At 31.3% G+C, this 19898-nt stretch overlaps 1 long non-coding RNA gene across 1 annotated transcript; it reads left to right on the top strand.

Annotated features, from left to right (window-relative positions):
- Window positions 1–1101: 1101 nt before the first annotated feature.
- Window positions 1102–3672, top strand: LOC111626418. Its single transcript, XR_002756881.1, has 3 exons — window positions 1102–1383; window positions 1472–1526; window positions 3332–3672. It is a non-coding gene; the product is annotated as an uncharacterized LOC111626418 (long non-coding RNA).
- Window positions 3673–19898: the final 16226 nt, after the last annotated feature.

The raw sequence follows: 19898 nt of genomic DNA, 5'->3' as shown, positions 1-19898 counted from the left end.
TTTAGGTGCTAGACGCGTAGAGAAAATTAAGAAAACGCCACGTGGCCAGCCAACTAACATTATTCGGTGGTTTTATTCACTCCGCCACTGGCGAGCCATCTAAGGACACAAAGAAAGCCTTTTAAATTACATTTATCGTAGGTTTAGTCAGGCCCACAATAGGGTGACAGGGTGAATACTCCTATTGTGGCATTTCCCTTGTCAAGCATGAATGAAAGTTATGTTTTTAAATATGATATTTTGGCAAATGGTGTGTTTTAAACTTACTTCATTAAATTTAAAATTTAAACTTTAAAGAAAAAGATAGCCGCATCACATCACTTCTTTGACAATTTTTTTTTTTTTTTAATATTTCCATAGTGACCACGTGACGAGTGCGGTTACCGTCACATCGCCGACGTGTTTCGTTGCCTTATTCTATTAATCCTAAATCCTAAACATTTTAGGCAGAGCGTTACCGAAGCTTTTCTAAGTGGCTTACAAAATTGAATTCGTTCACAAAATTTGATCGATCGATTTTGATTAAACTTTGTCAATTTACATAATATGAAACGAGGAAATTAAAAATACAGTATAATAATTGGTGATCCATGACAACGTCCATGCTCTCTACTTTCGAGTACATCGACAGGAAAATTGCTCAGAAGATGGATTGGGTATTAAAGGGGATTTTAGGGCAGTGGCGTAGTGAGGGGGGTGCAAGGGGTGTATCATGCATCGAGCGCCACTCGCAGAGGGGCGCCCAAATGGTCTCTATATGTGTTTCTGGAGGGGGGAGGGGGCCAGGGAGCGCCAATAAAGTGTCGTGCCCCGGGTGCCAGTTATGTTCGCTACGCTACTTTTTAGGGTGCCATTTCTATAAATTATTCTTTACAATCGTTAAAAAACTAAAACTTAAATGTACGGTTAAGTTAAGTATGTATCAATTAAGTTGATACGTACCGGTTTTTAACTTAAGAACGATAACACTTTTTTCAGCTATCTTGGAAGTTCCATTTCCGACTTAAATAGGAGGTGTGCAAATAACAACCGTATTTTCGTTGCATGGCTGTCGTGTATTCGATACATCGATCGCAAGAAAGACAGATGACAATCCACTATATAACAATTCTAATTACAAAAACGCAACACGACAAAGTCGCGCGGTGTTCCTAGTTAAACTTATAAACATGGTCTATTTATTTCTAAAATCAAAAGCTTCTAATTAATTATTATTTTCGTTTATATATAGTAACTTAAAAAATTATTTAGTGTTTAAAAAATCGAGGAACAATTAACAACAAATGTGATTGAACTTTAAAAACTGGATGATGAAAATATGATGTGAATGTCATCTACACAGTTCAATTCATTTTACGCACCATTAGTTGAGAAAATCAACAGGTGCGAAAATTAATTCACAATTTCAACAAATAACGATGTACAATATAAATTAAACTCGAGTTTTAAATTGTTATTTTTATATTTCCAGGATACATTTACTGCTAAGAAAAAAGGCAACATTTTAAGGAGCGTCGGCATCAAAAGTATGAAAATTTATTTATAGTTTAGCAATAGTTTCTTATTCTTATATTATTGAAATAGATTTATTATGGTTTTGTTTAATTAAGGAGTCTTTTTTCCTTTAACAAATTGTGATTGTTCTTTGATAAAAAGGCTTCTAGCCTTTTTCATTAAATTTCAATCACATTAAATATTATTCGATATTCAATATTGAATTTTATTACATACTATAAACTATATTATTTAGAGATTTCATACTATAAAAATTATCCTATTAGTCCACCTATGGTGGAGTGAATAAAACCACTGCACACTGGTGGTAGTTAGTCGCAGGTTCGTGCCTAACCAACGAGCTGGCCACATGAAGTTTTCTGGGTTTTATTCACGTGTCTAACATCTAAATACGCGCCATTTTCCCTTGGAAAATTTCTTCCTTTCCCATGTGTTGCGTTGATTTATGCAATCAATCCTATAATCCTATAGAAATTATATAGATATGAATTGAATTCCTTTATAGAATTTCCTTTTACTTTTCCGGCTGTTATGTATACATAGCAAAGGAAAGTATTGGAATCGTGTAAATTTGACCCTCCGAGATTTTTAAAATCTCCACGTTATGAGACCCACAGAACCGAAAAAAGTAGAAAAAAAAAAGGAATTCCGCGGATATGTGTGTGTGTGTATGTGTTGGCGTCTATTTCGCTTAATATCTCAGGACCGGGTGAAGATAAAGAAACTAAATTTGGCCGGTAGCTTGTATATAAGGGGCATTAAATTTTGGCGGTGAAATGTCCTGGGGATGGAGTGATAGAGGGGTCACGTGATATATCTCGTGAGTGGTCAGACTTAATGAAGTTTTACTTGTTGTTATCATTCATAGTGTTTTATAAACCATATCTCGACCCTCAAAATTAAGTCTTTTGCTATTTTATAATAATTAAAAAAATATAAAGTTTTTATAACAAAATCTCATAATAGATGCGCCACATACAATTTAGTTATTTATTTTCATTACTAAAACAAATGTTATATTTAAAATAAATCTCATAAAAGCCGGGAAAGTTACACAACTCGTTGCTAGATTTTTTTCCAATGCATTCTAAAATTACAACATTAATTTATATTAGCTTTGTTATGTTTTTCTTTATTATTAAGCACATATTTCATTTGTTGAAGAAAAAAATGGCAGAAGGGGTCTGCTCTATCCCCGGGCCTTGAACACTTCTTATATTACTAAAAGTACGAAAAGCGCATTAAAAAACGTGAATAAACCAGCTCCTCACAACTAGCTGACTACGTGATAAACTCCATATGGCCAGCTCGTTGTGAGCACCAACTATCAGTGTTCAGTGGTTTTATCCTCTTGGCTACTGGTGGGGTTTAGTGTTTCTTAAATTTTTTCTATATTTGAGAATATACAATTATTTGAAAGTTGTCTGATTATCTTCACTCTCTACTATAATAATGAGAAAACAATTAGCGTATCGAAATTAGAAAAAGCCAACAATGAATTGCTTAACTTTTCCGCAACATTTAAAACTGCATAACACTGTGGCACCATCTGTTACGATATTTTATTTTAAAAACTTTTTTATACTTTTAATTATTATAAAATGACAAAAAGTTTAATTTTGAGGGTAGGGATGAGTTTTATATATAGACTATATAAAAATTGTAAATGCTAATAACGTGTAAAACTGTCATTAAATCCGATCCTACTCAAGATAAGACACACGACTCCTTTTTATCGCCTACTTGTCGACCTTTAACCACTAAAATTTAATAGCATTAATCCCGCTAATACATAAACCTTCTTGCAAAATTTCAGAAATTATCGACAAAAGGCACAGGAGCGATGATGTGACAACCGGACATAATACTGTGAAAAATGTTAAGTGTTACGACAATGCCACATTCTAATTGTTGTTAATCAGATTAATTTTATATACTGCATGGACGTTGATGTAATGTGATTTATCCAATCTGGCATAGTATATTATCATTTCTCAAGGGATGTAGAGATGTTATATATGTATTTTTTTGTGAATGGACATATATGTTGCATCGTCCTCACTCGCAAGCGGCACTTTAGCCATTGTTGTATAATATTTGTCATAGATACCATGATATACATTATTTGTTGCTATGTGTATGTCGATGTATTGTACTATAGATAGGAACTATAGTCTTAAAATAAGAATAGAGTCGATGTTTATTATTCTACATTCGCGAAGGAATTTATTATTCTATATTNTTTTTAAAATTGTAGTAGAAATGAAAAGGTCAGACAAAACAAAATTTCATGTTATAATTAATGTAGTTTCTGGAGACCAAGCACGCGCCCTTTGTCTTTTTTATAGAAAAAGTTACCTTATAATTTAGTTGCGTAATTTTGCCTAGTTGAAATCATGTATAGATACCATGATATACATTATTTGTTGCTATGTGTATGTCGATGTATTGTACTATAGATAGGAACTATAGTCTTAAAATAAGAATAGAGTCGATGTTTATTATTCTACAATCGCGAAGGAATTTATTATTCTATATTCGCGAAGAAAAATCGTTATCCACGCATAATATATGAGAGAATTATAAGATATGTTTTAACTGTTATAATCTATTTGAAATTTCCGATATTTTTATAAGAAAATTTAATATAAAAGTAATAAACGTCGTGCGACTTTTTAAAATTTAATTTTATAATCTCAATATGACGTGATTGTCGAAGTCTTTATTCTGTTCTCAGCTACTGCGGGGAGTGATGTCCATTCGAAATCCAGCACACAGGTTCCATTCTTGTCCTGACGAATACTATACTTAACTTACAAGAATAAAACGCAAATACTTACATTATACAGATACAGTGTTTTATTTATTCATAGCTATAATTGACTTTTAAAACACTTCAAAGTATTGATAAATAAGGNGTATCATATGCACTGTACAATAATATATTGCTTGACTAAATCTCGAAATATTGCATAATTTACTTTTCAATTACTTTAATATTTAACTTTGTAGTAGACCTATAATATAAAGTATTTTTTAATTTTTATGTTATGCATTGTAGTTTAACGAAAATAATAATAATAATCGGAGAGATTAGATGCTTATAAGTCAATGGTTAGTTATTATTATCCTCCTATTGAGCAACAGTTTTTGAAATATTTTTCCATTCCGAATTAGTCATTATACCAAATTAAAAATTGAATAATCATGTGATTATTTAAACTTCGAAGTGGAATTAGTTCTTGTGCAAAAATAAATAAATAAATAAATAAAATAACAAATGCTTTAAACTAGTTTTTTCACTTTTTTCCCCCGTCCTGTGGATACTAAGAGAACTTCTTTTTCCTATACCTGTTGTGTAAGTTCGGCCAGACCAACATGAGGGCGATCGGCTGATGATGGGCAGGGCCCGACGTACCCGGGACTAATTATTCCTGGAAATTTTCAAGGAATTACTCTTGAAAATTCTAGAAGTTGGATCACCAGGTTTTAATTCCGGGTTTCCCAGAGTTTTTTTTTTTTTTAATTTCACCTGTAGGCATTAAGAGGGCCTTTTTAGAAAGCCCATTATGGGTTCGGGTAGGCCCGCAATTTGGTGGCCGAATGATAAAGAATGGGGTCCGATATAGACGAACCGGAAAATTTCTGGGGTTTATCGACCCGTTCAGATTCGATCTCAGGTTCCCAAGGATAGGCTGATACGATACTTAACCGACTGGTCATTATAAATGTTTAAACTCTTATCCAGATAGAAAAATAGTCAATTTGTCAATATTTCAAAACTATAAAGTATTATTATAACGAAAAATATATTTCAAATTATTTCATAATATAAAATATATTTATATCGTTGAAATGTGAGGGGAGTTTAGAATTATCGCAACAATCGGAGACCATAGGTCTTGTTCATTATTGCGTTGTGTTGTACAATGGTTAAGCTATTGCACAACACAACGTTAGAGATAGTATCCTAGAAGCGATTATCAAATTTATAATAATACATAAAAAGTGAAATTTAATGATAGCATATTGATGTCGGGTAAGACTGCCTCATTAATTTGGCTTCCTGCTTATCTTCTTTGTAAAGAAAATGAAAAATAATTTTAAAAAATTGCAATCTTCTATTATTTTCATGAATTCATGCGCTTAGTTATATTATATTACATATCAGTTCTATTCTCAGAACAGTAAAGGATGCGCTGGTTTTAAGGCAGTTGAGAACTACTATTTTACACAAAAAAGACCTATATCTCTTCAGACGGCCGGATGACTGAGCGATTAAGGTTGTGGATTTCACCCGGGGTGCCGCTCCACACTAGGGTGCCACAATAATACTTCAGGGGTGCCACGAAATACTGTAAAATGCTGAGCAGTGCAGTAACACTTCTTACGTGTATTACTAAAAATACGAAAAGCGCAATAATTCTACTTTGATAAAGAAGTAGGAGTGCCGCAAGAAATTATTACAAAAATGGGGTGTCAATATTAGGAAAAGCTTGAAAAATGATAGATTAAACTGTCAGCCTATTGCTCTGGAGGACCACAGAATGAATCCTGTTGGGTCAAAAAAATCTAGGAATTTTTCGGGGAGTGGTACACCGGATATGCTGTATCCCGTCTCTCACCACCCGGCCGCCCCATTGTGACCTGGCCGAACCCACGATGGGCTTCATAAAAAGTTTTTTTAGTGCCCACGGGATGAAATGGAAATGAGTAAAAAATCAAGTCTGTTAAAGTAGTAGTGTGCTCACATGATAGGTGCAGGTGCATTTAAAGTGTTCATATATAGCTAGTATTGTAAAGAATACTTTTTATTTTCTTTCTTTGATACTGTAAACCTATATTTAAAATGACCTTGGCTTCATTTATTTAAAACCAGAACTAGGATTGTCAAACCTTTCTCACAGTGTAAACCGTAACTATGACGATTGCAATTGTTCTGTTATTAATCAGTAGTTAAACTTATTCTACAGATATAGCCTACGTAGCTCAGATCTAACAATAGTAAAGAATAATTATATCAAAATACATAAAATGTCATATAACGATAAGTCATTAAATCAATTATTTTCGAGAAAATATAATCAGGTTTCTAGGTTCCAGGTTTTTTAAAAATAACTTTTATACGAATAACGAAAGAGTTTACACAATATAAACAGCTATTATTTAATTTTTTTTTAAAATTGTAGTAGAAATGAAAAGGTCAGACAAAACAAAATTTCATGTTATAATTAATGTAGTTTCTGGAGACCAAGCACGCGCCCTTTGTCTTTTTTATAGAAAAAGTTACCTTATAATTTAGTTGCGTAATTTTGCCTAGTTGAAATCATGTGGTATGCGTTATTATATTTATTTTTATTTTAAAGTAACAAAACTGATTGCTTTGGTATCAAGGAGGTACTTCAACGTTATAAGCACCCCCTTGATACTCATCTGCTATGGTATATGGATATGAATACAGAATATCATTTTTCTTCTGTGATATTTAGTTACATGGTTACATTAATTAACATTTAAATGATAGAAATAATGTTATGCATTATTTTATTGTTAATATTATTACAATAAAACAAATAAATGTGAGTTTACATCCACTTAATGCTAACAACACTAAATTTAACATTGGATGAATCAATAAATTACAAAAAAAAGTTGGCCTAATTATTCCTTTCATTTTTTTTAATTTCTATTATTAATCCTCAATTTATTCTCTTAATTTTTCTGTAAAAACAATAATATTTTTAGAACTTTCATCTATATATGCTCTACTTTTAATTAACCTACATAAGGATTAGTTTTTACTCATTGAATAACCTATATAAGAATTTATCATATTTTTATAAATATAAACAAATTATAATTTGTACTTCATCATGAACAGAACGGGGGGAGTAATCTAATAATTCGATTCAAAATCAACGTGTGGGAGTTTATTCACATATTAATTATTAATTTTAACACTTATAGAGCAAATTTTCTGAAAATTGTAGACAGTTTTTAGATTTCGAATACTATTTTTTAATCCTAATTTATATCGATGTGTGTGGCTTTTTTGTGTTTCCAACGAGGTCAGTTCAAATAAAAGAGTTTAAAAAATCGCAAATTCTTTTTATGAGGCATATAACTTTAATTTATGTTAAAATACAGTAGAGCGTCGATTTTCCGAAAGTCAATCATCCGAAAGAATTCCAGTCGGAAAATTTAAATTTTCGCTAGTGCTGTGGCGCTTCAATCTTTGGCTATGTCTTGGGCTACTCAAATATTTTACATTTTTGATACTAAATTAACATCTGAAGTATAATTTTTTATTCTTTTTATATTTTTCAATATATTTATTTTATTTGTACAAAATAAAAAAATAATTTTTAACGATACAATAGTCTTTGTTAGGCTTAACATTGACGAAAATTCAATGCAAGCGACACGCAACGGAGAAAAATTTCAACATCGGATACGTTAACTATTTTTTCGTACATAAATCGGTTATCCGAAATATCAGTTATACGAACAACCCCAGTCCCCAATTGATTCGGAAAATCGACGCTCTACTGTAATGATAAAACAATGAAATTCATTAAATATGTATAAAATATTCGTGCTTTAATTAATATTACCATACCAAGTTACTTGATCTTATGAATTATGAAAAATTTAAAGGTCTTAGATCACGAATTTCTAATGGTTTTTTAAAAAATATTCGACATAATTAAGAAACTGGAATTTACGAAATTGAAATTGCTAAGAATTTTGTATTCATAATGTGAAATCGCGTTTTTTTTTAACTAAAATCTTACTGAAAAAAATTAATTATCGTAATATTCTAGTGTAATACAGTCGAACCTCCAATAACGGTTACCTCTAAACGACGGTCAGTTTATATGTTTATGTCAGGGGTCTTTGTTCATAGGTTTGACTTATAAAAAATTGCTTTTATGAGATAGATATACTGTACAGTTTCCAAATTACATTGTCCGAATTTCCTGCGCTCTCCAATGGCTAATAGATAAAACCACTGAACACTGGTAGTTGATAGCATATTAGCGTCTCATAACGAACTGGCTATGTGGAATTTTCCGGTTTTCTTCACGTGTCTAACACCTAAAGAGCGATCCTCCCGGGAGGACTTTTATGGTAAAAGTCCTCCCGGGATACACTCCCCTTAGCAGATTACCAATGTGTTGTGTTGCCTTGCCTTATTCCGTCAGTTCAATCCAAATTAACATTGCCTCCTGGATGCCTAGTCTCGCGTTATGTAAATAGCAACACGAACTTATTCAGAATCATGGTATCAACTCGTTCGGTGAGACAATTTACTGAACAAGTTCGTGACATGTGATGATCACAACACATTCGTGTTGTTATTCACATAACTCTAGAATATATGCTCTGGTTGTAGTTTGAGACTCATAATGACAACTTTTCCTACCTTGTAAAATAAGTATTACTGTATTATTATTTTTTTAAAATATGTTTTTTTTTAAATTTTCCATAAACAGAATGAATGTACGGGTAATTATAAATTAACACTTTACTCCAAACATTCATATTCCTACGGAAATTTATTCTATATTAAGAGAAAATCCTGTTTTAGTCAATAGACATTCTTTAATTACAATTAAAACTAAGTTTAAATTTCAACTGTAATTAGAGAATTTCTGGTTGTTTGGTTTTAATTAGTTAGGGTTACAAGAGAATGTCCTTTTAAGAGTCATTGCAGAGGGAAAGAATTGGTAGGAAAGATGGAATAAGGTAACGCAACGATCCGTGAAGGGGGTGCTTCCCGGAAAAACTTTCTGTAGGAAACTTTTGTTACAAATTTTAAATGACACGTGAAGAAAACACGGAAAACTCGACGTGATCATTACGTTAGTGAGGTGCGATCCTGCAACCAACTACCGGTGTTCAGTGTTTTTTCCACTTTTCCACTGCAGGGCATACAGAGGTAAAAGACCGGACAAAAACAGATGTTGCATATTGGACTATCCACATATTTTAGTTGATTATATAAAATTCTATAGATGTCAAGTGCTTGTTATTTAAACAGTGATTTATATAAATTTTTAATGTTAGGATTTTCGGAAGAGTAACCATGTGATAAAACAATCACTTTATATAAAGAAAAGTGATTCATATGAATAGTTAGTTGATAAATATTTTACAACTTGAATGATCTATTTAGAAAGGGGCAATGAAAGATTGTTTTATTTATTCATTTTTTTTTAAAACATCCCACTTTCTCAATTATTTATTCATATTTATATAACTATATCTGTTATAGCACTATTTATGAATAAATATTTGTGTAACATTTAAATTTTTGGTGGGTATTTTAAATAATTTTAACTAATTTTTATATAAAGATTTATGTTAAATTTATATTTTATATTTAATAACTGACTTATAGCATGATTTTGAACAATTTCAGATAGTCTACATGATTATGTGACTCATGCTTATCACGTTGCGAAGTATTGTGAAGCAATAAGATATTACTTAAAATTAAGCAATGTAATTTGACTGTTTTTCATATGATTCTATCGATACTGACAAAGCTATGATTTATATTTCTAATATTTAAAAAGCGATTAATCATTGTCAATTCATTCAATTTGGTCCGCTTTTTTAACGTTCTTTGTAGGCACTGTAATATTACATGTAAAGTTCTTTGTATTTATTCACGGGAAGAAATCAGAAAACTCCAAGGGACTTACCCACTCATGAGGTGTGAACCCACGACCAGTGTTTAATGTTTTATCCACTCGACTATTGGTAGGCTAATTTTAAATGAAATCATATACACACTAAATTAGAAATAATTTAAAAATTATTCTGGTTATTAACAATTAAAGGAATCTTGAATAAACTTCGCATTAAAAATATACTATATAATGGCGTTGAGATGAGACTTTCAGCTTATTGATTATTACGGCAGTACCGTTACTTGATTATAATCTTTTAAAAATTATTTATCATTAGAAAAGTTTTTTTTTTGTATCAATCTAAGTCCATGGATGTTTGATGATCTAGAAGTCCTCGAACAGTTAACTCTTAATAATCTGTAGGTAACTTTGTCGATCTATTTCTATTATAAAAATTAAGAATTTATCTTATTATGCACTTCAAATATTTACATTTTATGAAATCTAAATTTATCTGTTTTCAATTATTTTTCAAATAGATTTGTATATTTATATATTCATTTATTATCTAAGTATTCAAGCATTATCAACTGTGATATGCCTGCCATTTTGCTTTTTTTATTCAAGGTTTTCTTCCATTAATATGTCATGTACAGTATCTATGCAATACAGGCACGAATAAATATAATTTTAATTGCATTATGATTCACTAAGATATAAGCGAATAAGATATAAATTTTTTAAAAAAACAGCTAACTCTTTAATTTAGTTTCTTTAGTTTCTTTTATCCCCTGGCCTTTATGTTAATCCTGATCCTGCAGTAAGTCTTTAGTCTAGTCTTGAATCAAATCTGGTTCAGATTCTCGTAATTTATCATGGGCAGACAAGTTGAGAACACCGTTCCCTATTGGGGAATCAGCCTATTAAAGGGCATAACTATGACCGGTATATATAGCTTAAATGTACTAATGCCTCGCGTTGATCGATCAGTTGCTCAGCATCATTGCTAAGTAATGATAAGTAAATAATGATGAGTTTAGATGCTAATTTTTGAAAATATGCATCTATAATTTCATTATTTTTTTATTATTTGTGATTAATGATACGTACCGAAATGATATATACATTATGGGCCATCATGGATTATAACAATATCTGATTATGCATGTGCCTTTGACGCACAGTTATGTGTGTCATTATGGACCAAGAACGACTGATGGCTGGATGGTCTAACACTCTGGGAGGCTTGGGATCGAATCCGGGTGATCAATTCCAGGAATTTTCATGGCCAGTCCGTCCCTAATATTTCGAGCTATGTCACTCATCATCCGGTCTTCCTCATTGTGGGCCTGGCCGAACCCAGAAGGCCAGGCCCACAATAAGGAAAAAAGCCCTGTTATGACCGCAGTTTAAAAGAAGCAAGAATGATTTTTTGAAAGATTTAAAAAAAACAAATCTAAAGGATTTGTAATCGTAAAGTTTACTTTTACACATCTAAAAAGTTAAAATTGTCATTTTAATGTATTCTTGACGATTAATACAATGTACTGTACAATACGAGAAAGACTTCTAGAGTAAGAAAATTATATACAGTAAAATAACGAATTGCTTTATTTTTTTATTTGCCTAAAAATATCAGGATTAATACTGGCACATTGATAAATAATCTATGAATTGTTCATCGTTTTCTATTGCCAAGTAACGATGATAAAGCGATAAAATCCAGATTTCATTATCAGTTTGTCTAAAGTTTATGCTTGTTTCAACTATTAATGAAATAATACAAATTGTTGCTAATACAAAGTCATTATGTTAATTGTACTGGATTGGATTTGTTATTGGCTGGTAGCTGGCTAATTATGCTTGTTCTTTCTATCGACTACACTCAAAGTTGAGAAACCGTAATAAATGACGACGCTAATTCTCGGAACTTTCATATATTACAAAAAATAAAATAGCACAAGACGAAAATGAAGAAAAAGTGAAAGTTTATGCAAATACAAATATCCGTTTTCCTTTCAAAAGCCACTCACGGCTGCCTATTTGCATAATTGCATATTGTATCATATGCACTGTACAATAATATATTGCTTGACTAAATCTCGAAATATTGCATAATTTACTTTTCAATTACTTTAATATTTAACTTTGTAGTAGACCTATAATATAAAGTATTTTTTAATTTTTATGTTATGCATTGTAGTTTAACGAAAATAATAATAATAATCGGAGAGATTAGATGCTTATAAGTCAATGGTTAGTTATTATTATCCTCCTATTGAGCAACAGTTTTTGAAATATTTTTCCATTCCGAATTAGTCATTATACCAAATTAAAAATTGAATAATCATGTGATTATTTAAACTTCGAATACACTCAATTATAATAAAATTTAAATATACCATAAAGAAAATTCACTACGAAAATCTTTCTTTTCAATTAGGCCTACTAGTCGCTGATCAGTGACGTAGGTTCGCGACTCACCAACGGACACAGTTTTCTTTTCATGTCTAACACCTAAATAGGGCCAGTTTCCCATAGAAAACCCTCCCGGAAGACATCTCTCTTGTCAAATCCCATATGTTCCGTTGCCTTATGCTATCAAACCAAAACCCATTTTGAATTTGGTCATGTCCACAATGGGGCGATATAGTGGTGAGGGACGAGATCCGACGTATCCGAGCGAGATTAATCTCTGGGGGAGGCTAGTTACTCGCTCAGATTCGAACCAGGGTCCTCCAGAGCGGTAGGCTGACGCCTTAGCCGCCGCGGCCGTCAAACTATTTTTAGTTTGGATTTTATTTATTTAATTTTAAAATGAAATAAATAACTGTATTTTCGATATACAAATGAAATATATTTTCATATGCGAATGATATATATTGATATATCTTCATTAACTTATGATTTTATACGATATTTCATTATATACACTAGGCCTATATATAATATATAATACAATGTATATACATATATTATTTGTAAGATATAAATTTTATATATTACTGTGTTTATATCTAGAAAAATTTATTATAAATATTGTTGTCCAATTATGCAATCATCTTACAATGTAGGCTATATATAAAGGCTTTTGATGGTCTTATTTGTTTTTTACAGTTTTTATGCACAAAATGTTCTAAAATGGGTTATTAATTTGTTAAAGATAAATATGTAATATGTAAGAGATAGTTTTATCTTTCATGATATTTTAACCAAATAATCAATATACTGTGTAATATGAATTCTTTTGCTTAAAAATTATCATAATCACTTAAATCGTTTGACATTTCAGCAACTATTACTGTAATCATTTAAAATAATTTAAAGATTTCAAACTACAAGACATGAACAATAGCATAACTAGAACTGATATTATAGAAACCAGTGGCCGAATTCATAAAACCACTGGACATGGTAGTTGGTCGTGGGTTCGCAGCTCACCAATGGGCTGGTCTTATCAAGTTTTCCGAGTTTTTCATATGTCAATACTAACTAAGGGCCAGTTTCCCATAGAAAGTCTTTCGGGAGGCATCCCCCTTGCATATCACCAATGTTGAGTTGCCTTCTTCCATTAATCCAACTCTTACACTGGTAGGATATTTCAAAAAGAGTTTTTGAATATGTAAAACAGTTCAAAAAGAGAAATTTGAATTCAATTTTATGAAACAAAATTGAATTCAAATTTTGATCTTTTAAAATACAGTATTTTTCATATGTATATTAATTTAATAAAATAGTTACTATTAAAATATAATGAGGAAACTAGTCAAATATACACTTTAAAACAATAATAAACCAGAAATTTAAATATACAATTAACATTTCTGGTTTTTTATTCAAGGTTTTCTTCCATTAATATGTCATGTACAGNAATATAATGAGGAAACTAGTCAAATATACACTTTAAAACAATAATAAACCAGAAATTTAAATATACAATTAACATTTCTGGTTTATTGCAAAATTTACTCTAAAGGCATTTTCCATGAGAAAACTAGTCAAACGGAAATAATCTTTCATTAAAGTTTTTATATTAATTAAATAATATAATAAATTAATAAAATAATTAAAATTAAAATAAAATATAATAAATTAATTTAATCCTTCTGTTTGTGGTGAAAATTATAATATATTTATTAAATCTAATAATCTGCTTAAAATATTAAATTACTATTAACTAAATAAGATAATTTCGAAAATATAATGACGTTCTTGTCTAATTATTCTCCGCTTTCAGGTGCATTCCTGTTTGTCATGGATCACTAAACTGTTGCATTTAACAGAGATAAAAATAACTTTTAATTATAATTAATTTAAGAAATTTATGTATTATTCAAAATTTTGTTTGAAATTCTAAAAATATAATCTGTTAATTACTTTTATCTGTTACAAAGAAAACAAAAACTAAAACAGAACGATAATAGTGAGGTGAAGTGATGCGAAACGAACAATAACAGGAAGTTGAGACTCCAGATATAAAAATGGCTAGAATCTTTGAATCGTAAGTCTTTTCTCACCAGGTAAAACCACTGAACACTGGTAGTTGGAAGCGGTTCTTACCTCATCAACGGACTGACCGCGTGAAGTATTCTTGGTTTTCTTCACGTATCTAACCTAAATAGGGGCCAGTTTTCCATAGAAAGTCCTCCCAAGAGATATCCTTCCTTGGCAGATTGCCCATGTGTTGCGTGTTGTGTTGTCTTCTCATCCTATCTATTATCCAATCTTTCTTAGCAGTTTCCAAATAAGCAAGTCTTTGCGATTTAGTATGTCGCTTATCTTTAGATGATTTTTCAATAAATCCATATCCTTAGACAAAGTGATTATTCACAAGAAGGAAATTTGGTGAGAAATACCTCAAACACGTTATCTAAAGAGTCAATAGGAAAATCCGAATAAAGTGCACTTGTGAAATGATGCTTGTAGAAATGGATAAAAATTTTGATCAGCTCTTTCTTTTATAATAATACTTTTCATACTTAAATTTATAAACGTTGGAATGATCATTTATCTTGTTTAATCTTTATTATCATACGTGAAATTTTGTGTCTTTGGTATATATAATGAAATATTTCTATCAAACAGAATTTTTGGAATATTAGTGAATATTAACGAATCGTCATTCTATTTTAAATACACAACGAATTAATTACTTCTGCTTACATTCCTGAAGCATTAACTGTGTTGTTATCAATATCAGCACTCTGCTAAAATAAGAAAATTTGTTTGTCGAGATGTGCAAACCTTAATCCAGTGAAAATAAACATTGACGCTGTAGAAAAGGGCTGGCAGAATTACAATTTAACAAAAAGTAAAACATCTGGATTAGAGTCCAATTTTTCTTGCCATGTCTAATCACCAGGAACAACTATTTCCATTGCAGAGACAACCTTTCTTTAGAGGCTATGCCTCTGCACATGGCAAGAAAAATTGGATGTTTTACTTTTACTTAGATGTTTTACTTTTTATTAAACATTGACATTGTTATAAGTTATCTTCTAAAGGACTCTTTCTGCTCTAAATTTCTGCTGTAATTGACAAAATTAAGCATACGATACTAAGAACATGACGATCTACCAAGCGGAGAACCAAGCCTTTTGGAAGAATTGGAAGAAGTGGATCTACCAAGCCTTTTGGAAGAATTTTTTTTTTTTTTTGCAAAATTGGCCCCTATTTTGGTGTTGACGCGTGAAAAACCCAGAAAACTCTATCTGGCCAGTCCATTGGTAAGGCGCGAACCCGTGACTAATTAAGTGGTTTTATCCACAAGAGAAGAGACAGTGCTGTGCACATCAGTATGTAACGATTTATTGAGCTGCAATTTGAAAAAAATTGTAGACAAATTTCTACTGTTATCCATCCGTCTGATTTTCTGTCTGTTTGTCCTTTCTTAATCTCGAGAACGGAGTTAGATAGATGGAAGATGATATCAGATATAGAAATCTTAGGAGCAAGGGCCCCAATTAACTATATACGAACTTCCGATGCAAACTGAAAGTCACGTTATTTTAATTTAAAAATTTTCCCCTGAAAGGAGTTAGAATATTTTTATAAGTAAAATTACTTACGAAAAAATAAATAAATTCTAAAATTAATTAGGTGAATGAAATGTAATGTTATTCTCACTTTGCGCGAACAGCATTTCATTTATAGTCTGAATACAGTTTATATTGAAAAGAAAAAGAACAGCAATTATAAATTGTTTCTATAAAATAAAAACTGCTACAATTACATAAAAATTTTATCAGAAATATAAAATGTCAATATAAATAGCTGCGTGCTCTTGGTAATCGATCGTAAAGCATCGGATAATTAAGAATATAATTATCTTATGAGAATCATAAATCTAGGAAACTATTAATCATAACCATATACATAATTTTAATAAATAAATAAGAACCAATAATCTTTAAAACAAATTGCACAGCGGATTCCCGCGTAATGTTATTAAATGGTGCAAAAAAGTTCAGATATCTACTAGCTAGACTCTTGCACAGAATTTTTTAAAAGGTAGGATTCATAACCTAGTTTATTAATACGCACTGCATATAGAGTAATATAATACAACAAACTAAAATGTGAATGAAGTCGAGTGAATGAAATCACTGAACACTGGTAACTGGTCGCGGGTTCGTGCGTAATCAATGGATCGGCCACGTAGAGTTTTCCAAGTTTTCTTCAAGCGTCAAAAACCTGAATAGGGGCCAGTTACCCATAGAAAGTTCTTCAGAGAAGCACTCTCCCTTGACAGATCGCCTATGTGTTGCGTTGCCTTATACCATCAATCTAATTCATATTACTCAAAGAGCATGATTCAAGTTATTATTTATATCAATATATCTAGTTCCAATGATAAAGAGTACATCAAGATTTCAAATCTTATTTTATGAAGAAAAACCTTTAATATTTCAAAATATTTATCTCAATGGATAATCTTTCAACTTTTTTAGATTTATTTGATACGAACAGGTTTTGATATGATCAATTCAAATTAAACTTTCATTGAATTCTTAAAATCAAGATAAAAATAAAACAAAGTTTATTTTCATCTTTAGATAATTGAAAAAATATTTTTTATATTTGACATTCATTAAAATAACAAACAAACAAAAAACTAATTTCAATGCTTTTCACGAAAACAATTTCTAAAATAACTTCTACTACTTTCGCCATGCTAACAGCAGAATGGCCGAATTGTGTGGTTCCAGGAATAATCCACGAAGATAGATCAAATTACGAATTCGGATCCTCTTGTGACTCCGGACTGCCACCTCCATAGGATCAGATCTTCAGGATTGGATTAGATTGATAGAATAAGACAATGCAGCACTTGGGTGATCTGCCAAGGATAACCGACTTGGAAGAAACATAATTTGAGAAATTGGTCCCTATTTACGTATTACAAATGTGAAGAAAATCCGGAAAATCTAGTGGCCAGCCCGTTATGAGACGCCCAAACCGGCAACGAATTATGTGTTCAGTGCTTTTCACCACTCGGCCACTGGTGGGCAATATATTGATGAGGTTGTTAGGCCAAGTTAATAAAGGCTCAGTTACTCTGATTCTCCAGAATGCAGTGGCGTGCCGTCATTGGAAGAGGTGGATGCGCCGCTTCCCTTGTATTTTCTAAAAAATAAATACATATTAATTTTAATTATATGAAAATAATCGCACAATATTTTATTATAACCGCATTATGTATCTTATTACAAATTTCTATACTACACGTGAAAAAAAAATAAGATTGCTATTGTATATTCGAATATTAGTGGCGGAGTGGAATCTCTGTATTGTAGATTCCAAAAAGCCAGATTTGCGCACGCGCTTTACAGAGCACCAACCTAACCCGGTTTAGCCGGTGAAAACCTACGACCTTGGGTGGATGCTATACGTATACCGCATCCAATTCTATCTGGGCCCGGTTCTGGGCTGTTAGCCGCCCGCCCGCTAGATATTTGGCCGATTACGTGAATAACAAGTAGATTTATAACTTAACCCAACCGATAAGAATTTACTAGTATGTTTTTACGATAGTTCTGTATAGTTGACAGGAGTTAAAAAAATCCATTAAAATATTTGATATTTTTATTCCGCTCTCCAATCTTATATTACTCACGGATTTCAATGTTAAACCAGTGATATTACGATTTCGTAAGTCCCATCTTTAAGGGGATGTAGAAAAAAACGTGTACAATTCTTGTACAATGTTAAAAAATTAACTGTTACTTTGGTAGCATCATTTACAACTAAATTTAAGGAATGAGAGAGATGCACGAGGTACAGAAAAAGCTCTAGAATTTATTTTCCTTAAAGTTATCATTTATGTATCTGTTTGTCATAAAAATTCGTCTTTCCACTTTCTTCCGAGACTACAAATATTCGAGTACGAAGTAACTGGTTTAGACTTATTTCTACTTAAGAAGCAGTTAAATAATTAAGCGATTAGGGAATTGGGTACATAAACCAGGGGCGTGCCGTGACATTTGATGATAGGGAAGCTGTATTTTTGTAACAAGCCGACTTCCAGGGGCAATCAGTCAGTGATGGTCTAGGGTCCATTCGTATTCGTTTGTTCGATAAGCCAGTAAAAACCGTAGACTTCTCTACATGTATTTTTAATTAATAGATTATCTAACGCACTTAATAAATAAGCAAGTTCAATATAATTAACTCTGTTATATTAGATTTAATAGATTCTCTACGCCCTCTAAATGCCAATTCTCGCTTCGATAACATCTACTAATTAAAATATAATATATCTATTAGCCGCAACTATCTCGTTATAATTTTCAATATATATTTTATATTGTGTACTGTAATAATGTTAAATTCTATTCCATTTTGCTTTCCAAATTGCTTCAATTTTACGAAAGATTCGATGTGAGATTTAGGATTTTCGTGTCTTTTGCCAGCTTTACTAAAATTATTTAAATCGTCAAAGCCGATCTCCTTCCACACACTAATTTCATTTGAAAATAGTAGGCAAGGTCAACAAAACAATTTTTGCATTTTTATGCATCCACAGAGCCATTTTATATCTTCATAAATTTTATCGTGAAAATGTGGAACAAATTTTTTTATTGAAGTGTTTATATTTAACTTAGGCATTGGTCTTTCTCTTTTAATAATGCTTTCTTTTTCATTATAAGGCCTCGAGCCAAAACTTTTTGAAATAAATTTTCAATATCACAATTACATTCTAAATTGCTAGCTATAATATATAGGCTAAAATTAAAAATAAAATTATAAAAACTTACTTGTTAAAATAAAATGTGTGATCGATATACAATTATACATACCTGGTACAAAATATTCGATTGTATGAATATGGTTTTGTGAAGACGTACATAAAAATAGCATAAGATATTCTTTACTTTTTAAATATTAAAACAATCCACTTACTTAAAAGTGCTTCCCATCAGTGACTCGTGGATGGAATCAGAGACGATCTTGGTAGGTGTGCGGTGCGTGCATGCATGCCAAATCCCGAGGGTGCCGATACCGGTTAACGTCAAATGCCTCTTTTGTCGCATCACTAATATACCTCAAAGGACGCGACAGGGTTGTTGTAAATTTTAAACGTTTCTTATCATAGCTGTAAAAATCTAAATACGTTAAACTTAATAGATTGTCCGTCTTTTTCTTTCTAACTAATTTGTTTTAGGACCAGGTGTTGTCCACGGAAATTTCCAAAATTTACAACTTTTCGGTCACTCTCGTCGAACTGAAAAAATTTCTGTCTTT

This window comes from Centruroides sculpturatus, unplaced genomic scaffold, assembly GCF_000671375.1.
Source record: "Centruroides sculpturatus isolate CEXI.00-Female unplaced genomic scaffold, Cexi_2.0 scaffold111, whole genome shotgun sequence".
NCBI classification, from domain to species: Eukaryota; Metazoa; Arthropoda; class Arachnida; order Scorpiones; family Buthidae; genus Centruroides; species Centruroides sculpturatus.
The sequence above is the reverse complement of the archived record's forward strand: the minus strand, read 5'-3'. Positions and strand labels throughout refer to the sequence as shown.